Raw genomic sequence first — 14344 nt, 5'->3', positions numbered from 1 at the left:
AGGGATGTTGCCATAAGGAGAAAAATATTCCTCAGTGTCAAAGCTGCCTGGGGAGGGGAGGGAGAGAGGGGGGTCCCTTCAGCCAGGGAGAGCGATTGAGGAGACATGAAGGTGTGTCCCTGGCGCCATGGTGTCTCGTCATGGCTCTGCCCCTGACAGCTCAATGCATCTGCTCCCACTTCAGAACAATTTTCTGTCGGGTCACTCCGCACCATTTCAACGATAGCACAAACAGAAAGCACGTACGCCGCACTTGCTTGATTGCAACTGATCCATAGAGGACCTTCCCACAATGCCCCCACTGATGCCTCATTGCCCGCGCTGTGCTGTGCCATCTGCACCTGGGCGTAATTTCATCTCTTTGATTCTGTTCACAGGCATCATCTGTTTTACCAGATACAGTGCTAACAGCATTTCACGTGACAAAGTGCATGCTATTTCATACATCAAGATGGTAACTCACATAATTCAGTTCATTTACCTTTTAATCCATTTATTGGTTACTACTGGAAATTACTACCAAAGCAAGGAACTGCTCAGGCTACCCACAGTGTAGTGTTTGGGAAAGAAACCATCAGCCGTCGTGCCACACAGGTTTGCAGGTGTTCATACAGGTGTAAAGACAATTTAATTTTGCTGTAGTAAGCATTGGGATGTCATTTGGGTTACAGAGTTGTACATCATCTGTTCTTATTAATCCAGCTTCATCTAAATAATATTTATCTATATCTATATTTTATCTATGTATGTATGGATTTATAATCTCCAGCTTTATCTATCCGTAAGACCTATTTTTATTGCTATTATCAAAACTCTGCTTTTGCAATGTAAAAAAAAAAAGTTGATTGGAACAAATCAGAATTTTCACTGTATCATAAATTTAGCTCCATTTTTAGGGATTCCCTAAAAATCATAAGGTCATATTTTTGTATTTAATTTTCTGACCTCTCTTTGATATCAAGGAAACATTTCTGGAAAATGTTTCTCTGAGTATTTCAATAACTGGATCTCCTACAGTTCCTAACAGGCAATGTTATAGGTGCTCTCTCGTAAATATGATGAAAAGATCAAAATGCTAGGGGGAAAAATGATAACTATATTAAGAAAAATTTTTCCATAATTTTTGTTGCTGTTTTAGTTTGATAGATTTTTTCAGCAAATAAAAAAAAAAATGTTATATTCTACTGATTTTTTTTTTTTTTTTTTTTGGTTAATGGAAATTAACTCTGTGCAGAGGAGCATTTAGTTCTCATATGTCTTACATTTTCCCTGACACAGTCCAAGTAGTGGTATTGTAAAATCTCTATTCCTGGTTCAGAAGAAAAGTATAAATTTCATCTTTCCTCCTAACCACCTCTCTAAAACAGACAAAGATTTCATCCAACTTTCCCCCAAAGTATAGTACAGGAGACATAAACATGAACCATCTTGCTGGAATACATTAGCGTGTTACTAAAATAAATTTGTTAAAAAATCTAGTGTTTCCATTAGAACAAAGAAGAAAGCTTTTAGGTTTCCTCAGGTGAAAAGGGAGTTTTTCTTGACATCTGCAACTGCACAGGAATCACAATCACACAAGGAAAACCTGTGCCTCTGCTACCTGCAGCCAGGATGTTCAAATCGTTAATGGAGAACAGACACCAAAGAGGTAACACAGATCGTTTTTACTTATTTAGAAATAGCTTCAGTGGAGATTTAAGGGTTATACAATACAAACTCACTTGACTGAGAATTGCTTTCTTTGGAAGGGGAGCTGATAACTCACCTGCATGCATTACGTTAAGAAATATTTTTCAAAATCTCTTTTCTATTAGGGGTTAGGCTCTTTTTCTGAGTGTTATGTCGTTATGGCCTTCACCTCATAACTCTGTCTCTAAATACATTAATTAGTGAAAGAATATCTCAGCTATCTAGTGATTTATGAAATCAATAGTCCATTGAGGATGTGTTTTTCCAAAGCCTTCTCCAGGGCTGCTTAGCAACCATCCCCATAAAACAGGTCCACCAGAGGCATTATGCTTTCCTCACACGGGTACTTTAATGGCAGCAATTTAGTTGTGCAGGTCTGAACTTTGGTAAGCTGTTTTAAGGCTCTTATGATGTTAAGTGTTATGTCTGCACAGGTTTTAAATTGGAAAGGATTGAGAAAGGGCACAAGTACTGGCAACTGCCTAATCTCCCAGAACTCAAGGAGTGGTAGAAGCAGCAGGCTACATGGCTACAGGTGTGAAGCACAAAGGAAGAAGCATAGCTATGTTTTTAACCTTCAAAAGCAGCCCCATGAATGAAGCAGCAGTGAAGCTAAGCATAAGTTTGTGGTGCAGAGTGGAGACAGCACTGAATTCAGAGTGATGAATTCTGTTTTTGAGGGTGGTCTCCTGAGGCTGCATGTAGAAGCTGCTGCCCTTCATGAAGCCCTGAAGGAGCAATATGCTGCTGCCTCTACGAATTATGGGCAACCACTTCCCCAGAGCCAGCGCTAATCTGGGTATCAGAGTAATTGTACCCATGTGAACACTCTCCCGAAGACTTCTCCCTAAGGCCTTCCTCAGCCAGTTGGTGTGTGCACAGGCACTTCTGCTCACCGTGAGTAAGCATCTCTAGCAGGTTCAGGTACAAAGCTCTGGGAGAACATTTTGTGCCTCATACCAAGTAACTGAGGTGTTTTTGAAGTGCTGCAGGGCACCAGCATTAAATATCATCCCAAAGAACAAAGAAGGGACCTGCCGTCAGCTACTGCAGGAGGGTTAAATGATGTTTCTAGCTCCGCACGCACACTTATAACCCAGAAAAGCTAATAACCCATGAAGTTAATTTTTGCCATTACTTGAAAGTAAAGCGCAATTCTGCTGTTCTTAAGACAGACAAAATCGAGAACAGCTGCCTGGAGGGGGGTTATGCTGTTTTTCTTTTCTTCCATTACTTTTATTCCAGGTGATCTGGGTATCACTGTAAAATGACATTGTTGGGTACATTTGCTGGAAACCCAGAACCAGAGATGACATACTGGTTTCCCTCTCTTAAGGACTGAACAATCTAATTGTTTAATAGCTAAGCAACATGTTTAATGTTTAAACTGTAAATTCCCTCTTTAGCTCATTCTACACCAGGACACTTCATCGTTGAATGATTTCTAAGGCTGTGTCCCCAAGCTGGCTGTCAAACTCAGCCACTGTTCTCAAGCCTAGCACTTGTCACTGCCATGAATACAGAAATACTAATTTAAATGTTTAACTTCAGGGGGGAAAGAAGTTAATGACTAAAAGAATTACTCCAGTTTCAGCTTTACAGTGGCATCATAACCAACAATGACAATTTTCCTTTGAAAACAGAGTTTCATAGGTTTATAAACATAGTTTTAAATGCTTTCCCAGGAGTTCAACCATTGGAGTTGGTGACTGAAGTGATTCCTTTAGTGGTATAGCCTATATTTAAAACTTCGGCAACCTTTAAAGCATAGAGGCGTAACCTCTGTTTGCAAAGGGCAAAGTAAAGGCTGACCCAGTCCTAGAGTCCTGGGAGGCCTCCCGCTAAGCTACATTTCCTACTTGCTCCTTGTCAGTAGATTAGTAGCACAAGTGTGTTAAACAAATGTTGCTTTCAAAGCGGTGAGGGGTTGTGTTGTTTTTTGGTTTAGTTTTTTTTTCCTGAAGAAAATTTCATTTAAAAATAAATGTTACAATGTTTTACAAGCAGATCTGGATCAAGCAAAAAATGTGCCCAGGCTGCACTCTGCCTTGAATCAAACCAACTGCCTCTTTCTCAGGCTTTCCTACCATGATCAGTTCCTCTGGCCCAAGAGATTTCTTCTCAGTGCTTGCACTCAGCTCACAAGCACAGCCTAAAGTCTGTTTCCCCCTTCACTGACATGAGCTGGTTTGTATAAGCATGGCAGGTTAGATTTGGGCCCTTAAAAAAGCCTTTTCTAAGAGGACTCCCATCTTCAGGAAAGTCTGGAAATGTCTACTGAGGTGCCTTACAGAACATGATCCTGTAGTCAGTGATGCAGGTCAGCTTATAAGCAGGATCTGGAATTGTTGTGTGTGTTTGGGTAATACAGGGAGCTGTTCACCCCAGGGCCCCTTTCTCACCTGCCCTTTATTTCTGACATCCTCTTGTCTCTCACTGTGCATCAAGAATCCACCTGCAAAATATGAACGCACACACACCCCCTGTGCTTGTTCAGTCAGAGCTGATCCATGCTGGTCATCACTGAGCCAAAAGTAACCATCCTTTAGCAATGGCATCAAAAACTACCTTAGATCCTTCGCAATCCTCAGAGCTGACGTTCTTTCTTCAGTGATGCTATATGTATCCTGCTGAAGCCAGGGAATTGTTCCTGACAGCTGAAGCAGAAGCAGCCCCAATACAAAGAGGGTGTTTTGCTGTTTGAGTTGCACTGAAAAGTAGTTTCTGAATTGCTGCAGTGGTCAGCCAAAGAATTAATTGCCTGTATTCTGTGTTCACAAGGGTTGAATTGTGAGCATTTGTTATCTAGAAAAAAAAAAAGAAACAGAGTAGGTGATATTTTCTATACACTATTTATAACTTTCTATAAGGGTTCAGGAATACATATTTCAAGAGTTAATGATATCTTACTTCTTTTTAGTGGCTTGAGTTTATGTTTTGCTTATCTCTCCTCAGTTTTCCTATTTCTTATTTTGCTTTATCCAGCCTACTCCCTGAGGTTGATTAGCCATCTCTTATGTCACCATATTTTCATTGCAGAATGTTATTAAACACTTGCAAAGTCTTTAACTGTTGATCTCAGCTGCTTGGCTTTGTGACCATTAGACAGCTGGTATGAACACAGGTTTTCTACTTGACTTGGTGGAAGTTTGGCTTTAAATTTTATACAGAACATTATATATGGCTTGTTTTCAATAAAAAATTAGTCCAGTTCATTGTTGTTCCAAAGTCATGTGCAAAACCTTTCTCACCTCTTCACATAATCCTGTCCTTGGGAAACTTAGCATGGAACAATCAGGTAAGAAACTAATGAAAACCACTCATTCATTCAAGAAGAAATATCACGGGAAAGTCCACCCTCTGTGGTGCTGTATAAAGGCAAAGTGTGCTTGGGAGAATACAGTCAGTGAGGCTGTGAGAGAAAAGAAAGTCTTTGGTTTGAGATTACCTGTAGGCATCATACGCATAGAGTCAAAAGGACTATGGCTGTTAAACTCTGCTCCTCTGGAGATAAAGGGTATTCAGCTGCACACAAAACCCTCCCTAATGTCCGTTCTGGTTTTTAGCACATCCTAAGTGGAATACATCAATACATGGGGTTAACAGAGCTTCAGTCTAAAACATTCAGTGTCGCAGTGGTTAGAGCGAGCAGCAACCAAGCATCAAAATCCTTTGTTTTATAGAAAGACCTTTCTCTTGATCTCAGAGATGATATGGTTGAACCCCATGCCTCATTTAACCTTACAAACAAGTGTAGAGAAAAATGTAAAATATTTTAATGACCGGAATTTTCCAAATAAAAAATGAAAATTCATAGGATTAATTGCTAATATTATGAAACTTTTCAAAGACTTTTAATGGCATTTTAAGTTGGAAAGATGGATACAGAAGCTTTCAGGAACTGAAAATGTGAACACTTCATTGGAATACTTCCAGATGAGTAGAAGCTTTTGTTAACATGGTTGCTGACTGCTGTAGAAGTGAACTGGAAACACTGGCATCCTGAGGAAGATGGTAAATTTTCCTTGTCTCAGTGAAATGACTTCAGTTAACTTTAACATTTGCCAAACTTTTTAAACGCAAGACATGTATCTTACACCACTGGAAAGATCTGATGGAAGTTTTCAGTGGTCACAATCTTCACAATCCTTTGGTGATCATCAGTATCACTTTGACTCCCGTACCCTCTGTATCTCCCTATATTCTAGGTTTGATCGTACTGGAATACTAACAGTTTAGTAGAGAACAAATTTACTGCTTCTGCACGATCTGATGCCAGCTCCTTTTCCTTTTTCATATATAGATATTTAATATTTAGATCTATACATTTACATGTGCACACACACGTGTGTATAATTTTATTTCTATTTTATAAATCCTCAATGTAATTAGCTGTGATCAACAGTCCTATATTTTAAATTGTTTCTCTCTTTCCTAATTCATGTAGATATTGCAACTGGAATCTGCTCCTGTGTTTTTAAAGCATTTCAGCTAGATACTTAAATGTTAGAGTTCCCAAATTAATCCCAAGGATTTCCAAGTTATAAAAAAAAGTAGTAGGATTTGATCCCACAGTGATATATGGGGATGAAAACGTGAGCATACTTTTGAATCCAAGAAAAGGCTACACAGGGTAAAAAACCCCAACCAACCAAACAAAAAGACTCTGAAGAAAACCATTTTCATAAGCATAGCAGGAAAGTGCAGAGGAATGTGAAGTGCCTTCCAATGCCTACAACAAACAAATCCATTCACAGAAGCCATGTTAGGATAGCATTACTTTACTGAGATGATTGTACCCGTTTCCTTGTATTTTAACATGCTTCTGATTGCTTTCTTGTGTAACAGATTTTCGTGGAACATTACATCATGGAAAAAAAAGTGGAGCAATGATGTTCATAGTCAGTAACTACAGTATCTTTTTTTAACTCCTCCTGCATGATACTCCATCTATGCTTCCTGAGGAAGGAATGTACTGCCAAAAAAACAGAATTAGCAAAATTTATAACAGAATTGGCAAAAGGGATTGTGACCTCTTGATACACAGACACAAGTAAATCCCCTTTTCCATTTGCAGGTACCTTGGAAAATGCGGGAAAGTAATTATGACAGTTCTGAGGAGAAGAGCAGAAGCTGCATATCTGACCTGTGCAATCAACATCCTCTTGTCTTGTGGTGAAGTTTGTCACATAAGCAGTTTGGTTCTCATCTCAGCCAGACCAGCATGTTGGTGCCAGTCCTGTAATGGCAGCAAAACACATCCCACAGTGTTTGAAATAAACCAGAGCAGCTAGTTACCTGAAAAACCGCAGACAGGAATCAGTCTGACCTGCGTTTTCTACCGTAGAAGTCAAATGCTTTATCACTTGAAGCTACATGAAGTTCAGCAGTGAGGGACTAAAAAGTTTTGACCTTACATGTAGTCCAGCCCTGGATGGACAATGCATGTGTGGGCAGATAGGTTCTTGAGCAAAATAGCGGGGCTTCTTAGATGAACATGGACACAGGGCTTATGATAGATATGATGATGATACAGCTGTTATGTAAATTGCTTTTTTAGAACTAATGCAAGTGTCTGGGTACAAAACAACAGTAAAAAGTATCAGAACTGCTCACAAGTTCAACCCTAGTATCACATAAACTGTGTACAAATGCAGCTCACAGCAAGACCAAAATCTCTTAAAACCCCTTCAACTTCTCAGTAAAAGTTTGTCATTATTTTCTTTTCAGGATTGCTCATCTGTCCTTTAGCAATGGCACCCTGGGCTATATTTAGGTCTCTTGGAAAGCAGCAGGCACTTCAAAAAGGCCTGCTTGTTGCTTCCCAGTAGAGGCCCATAATTCACTGCCTGTAAGATGCTGCCTCATACAACTGAGCATGAAAGGAGCCCCAGATTGATAGGCTGGCACATACAACTGAAACCAGATTTGGTGTATTCCAACCCCTCACTTGTCCTGCAGTTGGTACTAAAATCACAGGGAAAGCTGAGCAAGGTGCCTCCTCCCTCATTGTTCACTGTGTGTACCTCTTTTCATGCGTTTTTCTTACAGTGCTGAGATAGAATATGAGCTTTGGACATTGCTAAGAGACTTGTAGCTGTGTGCAAATGACTGTTCACATGAGGGGAAAGGAGCCGTGGATGAGGGGCTGGACTAGATGACCTCCAGAGATCCCTTCTCAACCGTTTTGCTATTCTGTGATGAGAAAGGGTTTTACCAACCAACTTTGCAGTGGTTGCTATTCTGTGAGCTTTTGACAAAGCCTTCTCTCCTGGTATTGTGCTTCAGGTTTGTCCCACTTGCAGCATGCTGGAAGAGGATGGGCAGAGAGATGCAAATTGCCAAAATCACAATGGTCGAAAGAATGGCAGGTTCAGATGCAGTTTCTGGAAACAGGCATAATTGTTAACGTTCAGAGCTGGCACTGACCAGAGAAGCCGGCTTCTAACTCAGAAGGTCACTCAAACTCTGGTTTGGACTGTCCAGTTTACCCTGAGAGATCATGCCCAAATGCTTCTGTGTGAGGCCAAAACCAGAAAGTATGTAAGTCTCCTTGCTGTAAAAAGTCAAACAATTGACCCAACCAGCAATTACTGCAGGATCCAGATAATCTCCACATACACAGAGGAGGAGAAGTTTGGGGCTGTTTGAAAGAGAAGATCCTGCCTTGTTGAACTCAGTTGCAAAAAAATTCCAAATCCAAATATGATTTCACCCTATATTATACTCTTGCCAGTGTGGAGATTTTTGGTTATAGATAAGGATCAGCCAGGGTTTATTGCAAAGTTTATTTTGTAGTTAGTCTGTAGCAGCAATTAAAGTTCCAAAACAGTTTTCACATACTAGTAATTTAAAGAAAAGTACATCTCTGAAGATGTAATTTTCCATTTTTAATCTCCATCCAAAGATATTCTTTAACTTTGAGCAAATTCCTGTCAAACAGTTATAATTGTATGAAAAAAGATACTATTGCAGATGTAAAAAAAAAAAAAGACTGCTGACTTTTTCCTTTCTCTTCTATAAGATAAGCCAAAAGAGCTGACCTCTGAAGACTGGTACATAAATAACTGCTCAGAAACTTGTTCATAAATGCACTGTAAGATAAAACTGAAAAAGAACTTAATTATAAAGCCTGAATGCTGGGTAATAGAAATGCACAGTAGAAAAATGGCAATAGATATTTTGATTCCTTTTGTGTCACAACCTGCTACCTAAACCATATCTGAGATAGCAAAGCTATGTGGAACTGGGGCTCAGCTTTTGCACAGATGTCAGAGCAAGGGTGATTTCAGCCTTCAGTGCAAAAGTTGTAGCTATAAACATTATTACAAATGTTCATTTTAGAATTATGTCAAGCAACCTAAAAAAAAAAAAAATCCTATCACAAGGTAAGCTTGGAAGAAAATAATTATTCTTTACATAGAATGGTTCTATCTGATATTCTAACATAGAATTAATTTACTTAATGTTTAAACTCTCCCAGGAATAGAGCTTTTTCTTGGGTTATCTTCAGAAAAGTGAGTGGGTAACTGGAGTCCTTTAACATGCAGAAGTCTTTGTAAGGTACTGAATATACTAAGGCAAAGAAGACTTTGATCCAACCTATCACCCAGCTGTATACTTCCCATCTTGACCACTCTCCACATAAAATTGTCAGACTCATGCGGAGTGAAAAGAAACAGACATGGTTTCCCAGAAGTCAGTGAAGGTCTTTGCCAGGATCATTAATTATATATGGAAGATACATCAATACCTCCTTCATGCCTGAGACCATGAAGTTCTCAAACCGGTAGCTATAATGTTTGGCTTTATTGTGAAATTTATGTAAGATGCTATAATATTTAATGCATCAGTAACATGTAAACTAGGACTGATTTTAATACTTTACATTTTGTATATCTTGATGTTCTTAGCAGAGCAAGTATACCTTTCACATCTAGGTAATAATACCACAGTGCACTGATTTATTATTTCTTTTTCTGATTTTATCTATATCAAAATAAGATATGGCTTTATATACAGCTTTTCATACTTTTTATTAAAAAAAGAATTAACTTGGTTTTTTTCCCTCCTTACACTTGCAGAAATTATTCTTCGCAAAGCCTGAACAAGGATACCATAGTACATACAATAGAATGTCATTACCCGTATCTATTTGTCTCTTGTGAGAAGGGTGTTTTAGGATCAGAGGGATAGCAGTGGTTCTGGCAAGCATACTAAAAGTAGAATTTATCAGGCTCTGGTGGAAGCATTAACAAATTAAAGTACCTGAACTGGAAAAACTCCCAGCTTTGTGATCATGGTCAGACCTGCCATAACACCAGAGAAGGAAAAACATGCCAGTTTCTACTGCTGTGGTTCCTAGAAAAGCCTAACAGTGTGGGTGCCAATTGTTTACTGGGTAGCTCGGAAGCATAAAATAACTTTAACAATACAAAGCCCTGACCCTCATTTATGCCTTTCTTTAATACTGAGTAGTCCTTATCAAAGGCACAAGTCTGAAAAAAAGTAAGGACAAAAATACCCTCATTTCCATAAGCTACTTAGCTCTTAATGGAAGTTTTCTTATTGATTTCAGTAACTTAAATCATACAGGATCAATCCTTAAATGCTTGGCTTTACTGAGACTATTCCCAACCTTGAAGTTAAGCATTAAGATCTAGATCCTTGTGGGTATTTTTGTGTTTAATTATTTTCCCAGATCAGTACTAGCCCACAAAGACATGTTCCAAATTCTTGGTCATAAAGGCATGACAGTTCCTAGATACTTCTCTCTGCCACAGGCAGCCTGTCAACTGGAAAGCTCCTTTGCCTCAAAACTTCAAGAACACTGCATGTCAGGGTGGCATCGGGAACCAGACCCTTGTTGGGATCACGTAATGCATACAGGCATGATGTTTTCTTTTGTTGACATAAACTCCTGGAATGTAGTATAGCACTACAAAAACCCACATCTTCCCTAGTATACTATGTCCTCTGTCTTCATGCCAATGGTTTTTAATTCCACAATGAAAAAAGGAACCAACTATCTAAAAATAATTCTTAAAAGACAACTAACCTGATAAGGATCCTGTCTGCAGTGGGAGTTGGGAAATAGTCTTTTTCATATGCAACCTGAAAGCAGCTCCCACTTAGCATGGTTTACTTTTGATCCTAGCACTCAAATCCTCCTAGCAGAGGATTTTAACGTGACACCTTTCCTTTCTGGCTTTTTAAATACGCTGCTTAATTCCATCAACAGAGGTCACTGCAGCTCTTTTTGCCGAAAGTATGACTTTTCCATCAGATAAGGCAGCACTAATGCTCTCACCGAGCACAGTTTTAATTTAACCATTAGAGACTGGTACAGGAAAATCTACACATAGTAGGAGGCTGGAAAAAAAACAACCAAACAAACGAAGAGCAACAACAAAAAACAGCAATAATAATAATACTGATAGCTCTTTTGAGCTTTGGAACTTAACTTAATTCATACAAACTTGTTTATAGTGATATTTTGAGCTTTGTCACTACATCTATCTTTCTTTTCATAACCTCAGAACAAGACCTGTAAATCTGGTCTTGGCACCAGCTGTTTTATCAGTTCTGCAGCTCTTGGTAAACCAGTACCAGGCATTTTTGCATTAGGGAAAAATAACAAAAAAGCTCCTGAAAGAGCTCCTTCAAATTGCTAAGACTTGATTAACAAATTTATCAGCACTCATCAGTTTCATTTGAATCCATGTTTGCATACAGATTTGGGGATATTTATCATCACGAGGAATTCAAGACAAAGGGTCCATTTGAGCCACCAGTAATGTAAGCCTTGCAAATTTCTATTGCTAAACCCATTACAGGAGATTGAGCCAAATATGCTTGCAGACAGAAAGTCTTCAGAAATAGAGTATAGGATTTTTACACAGTTAGACATTGTTAAAAAAGTACATATATTACCTTTTTATGTGTACATGCAGAAATGGCTTAATTTATTGAGAAGGAAAAGAAGATTAATCTCAAAGCTAAAGCAGTCATAATGCCTATCTTTGGAAAGATGATTTTCATTCATACATGCCAAAATTGCTTGAAGGATCAGGACTGTGGAATTCCACTTTAGACTCAGTAACCTGCATTTAGATATTCACCATGAAGGTGTCTGCATGTGGGGTAGATGGCTGAGCTCCCACTGGAGTCAGTGGAGGCTGAACCGTTCATCAGATCCCTGCAAGACAGCCATTCACACGTGTTCAACTGGTTTGTGCCCTAAGTGCCCTTGGCTGCCTTTGGTAGCTTCTCACCAATACCAGCCCCAGGGGTGCAGTACAGCTGCCATGAAGGTGCCCCTGGGGCCTCCCTGGCCTCTGGCTATACTTACCCAGGGGGCAGTGTGCTCCTTTGGCTCCTGTGCCAAATCTGGCAACTCAGATGTCTTGAGGCACCTGTGCATGACTTAGCCCTGAGTTTCTTTATCCTCAAGAGAATTGTCTTAGGTCTAACACCTGTGCTAAACACTTACATCCTCCCTTCCCCATTGGACCAAAATGCAGTAGGAGCAGCAACTTACATGAGTTTTTTGATTCTAGCCACCAAGGAAAATGTGTATTTGTTATGTTATATTCACTTCTTACAAACCCTTTCAGTGTTACCAAGTTTATGTAACTACGCAAAACATGCAGAACATTATGTTGTTTTTTGAAAGGAACAACAGTGAATGTGTTGGCGAAAAATGAGTGAAGAATTACATCTTTTTTACCTTACATATATTTTACACATAAATACAGCAAAGTTTTATGATGTCTTTTAGGAGTTTTTGTAAAGAGCAGGTCTTTAAGCCTGGCTTGAAGCAGTACAGAAAGAATCTAGTATCTGTCTGGATTGTTCCTTTTTTTGTGGTGAGAGCTGAATGAACAGTTTCAGTCTGTTCTTTTATTCCTTTCTGTAGGTTTCAGCCATCAGAAAGCCTAAGGGAAGTAAAGGTAGACTTGGGGTCAAGGAACCAGGGTCTCATGTTCAGGTCCTGGCACTGTTCCTGTGTTATGTTTACACACAGCTCATTTGCTTTGTGCAAGTTTCCCCACCTTTCACGTGGGGATTTAGCACTGGCATAACTCACAGAATGCCCTGACTCTGAACTGTCTGTTACTTGTGTTCACACAGCACCTGGAAGACACCGTGCACCACTGCAAGTATTACTAATATTCATATATTCATAGAATGGTTTGGGTTGGAAGCAACCTTAAGGATCATCTAGTTCCTATCCCCTGCCACAGGCAAGGACACCTTTCACTAAATCAAGTTGCTCAAAGTCCAGTCCAACCTGGCCTTGAACACTGCCAGGGATGGGGCAGCCATGCCTTCTCGGGGCAATCAGTGCCAGTGCCTCACCACCCTCACAGTAAAGAACTTCTTCCTAATGTCTAACCTAAATCTACCCTCTTTCAGTTTAAACCCATTACCCCTTGTCCTATCCCTACATGCTGTTGCGAAAAGTCCATCTCCAGATTTCCTGTAGGCTCCTTTTTAGGTATTAGAAGGCTACTCTAAGGTCTCCCTCTAAGCCTTCTCTTCTCCAGGCTGAACAAGCCCAACTCTCTCAGCCTGTATCCATAGGAGAAGTGCTTCAGCACTCTGATCATCTCTGTTGCTCTCCTCTGGACCTGCTCCAACAAGTCTACCTCCTTCTTAGGCTGGGGACCCAGAGCTTAACACAGTACTGCAGGTAGGGTGTCAAAAGTGCAGCGTAGACGGGCAGGATCACCTCCTTTGACCAGCTAGCCATGCTCCTGTTGATGCAGCCCAGGATACGGTTGGCTTTCTGGGCTGCAAGTGCACACTGCTGACTCATGTTGAGCTTCTCATCAACCAACACCCCCAAGTCCTTCTCCTCAGGGCTTCTCTCAATCCTTTCTCTGCCCAACCTGTATTGGTGCTTGAGATTGTTCTGACCCCTCTGCAAAACCATGCACTTGTCCTTGTTGAGCTTCATGGGATTCACATTGGCCCACCTCTCAAGTGTGTCAAGGTCCCTCTGGATGGCATCCCTTCCCTCCAGCGTATCAACCGAACCGCACAGCTTGGTGTCATCGGCAAACTTGCTGAGGGCGCACTCAATCCCACTGTCCATGTCACCGACAAAGATTTTAAACAATGTTGATTTAACAATGATTTTAAACACTGCTGACCCAAACACTGACCCCTGAGGAACACCTCTCATCACTGGTATCCACTTGGACATTAAACTTTTGACCACAACAGTGGTCATTTACCTTCATGTAATATTGAAGCTACTTCCACAGCTGGCTTCCCTTTATCTATTGTTTTCTCACCCAAGCTTCTGTAATGGGAATTTACCCTTAACTAAAGGCATGTATAAAGCTAGCTAGAGGGCTTTCTGTTTTATTCCAAGATATCTTAAAAAAAAGAGCCCTTTTATTTTTACATTTGTGCATTACTCACTGTTTTCACCCCTTGTCACTGCTGCTAATACAGTAGATACAAGAGGCCCTGTACCAAATAATGAGTCTAAATTAATACCTAACATACACGCCAGCAAAAAAAAACCAACAAAAACAAACAGTTTAACTTCAAGCTGGTTTCATGATAATTTTGAATTTAGCAGAATAAAATAGAAAAAAGCACTGAGCAGCTGTCTGTGTCTGCATGTATAAAAGCATTGGAA

Source organism: Psittacula echo, assembly GCF_963264785.1.
Source record: "Psittacula echo genome assembly, chromosome: 3".
Classification (NCBI taxonomy): Eukaryota; Metazoa; Chordata; class Aves; order Psittaciformes; family Psittacidae; genus Psittacula; species Psittacula echo.
Note: the sequence above shows the minus strand (reverse complement) of the source record.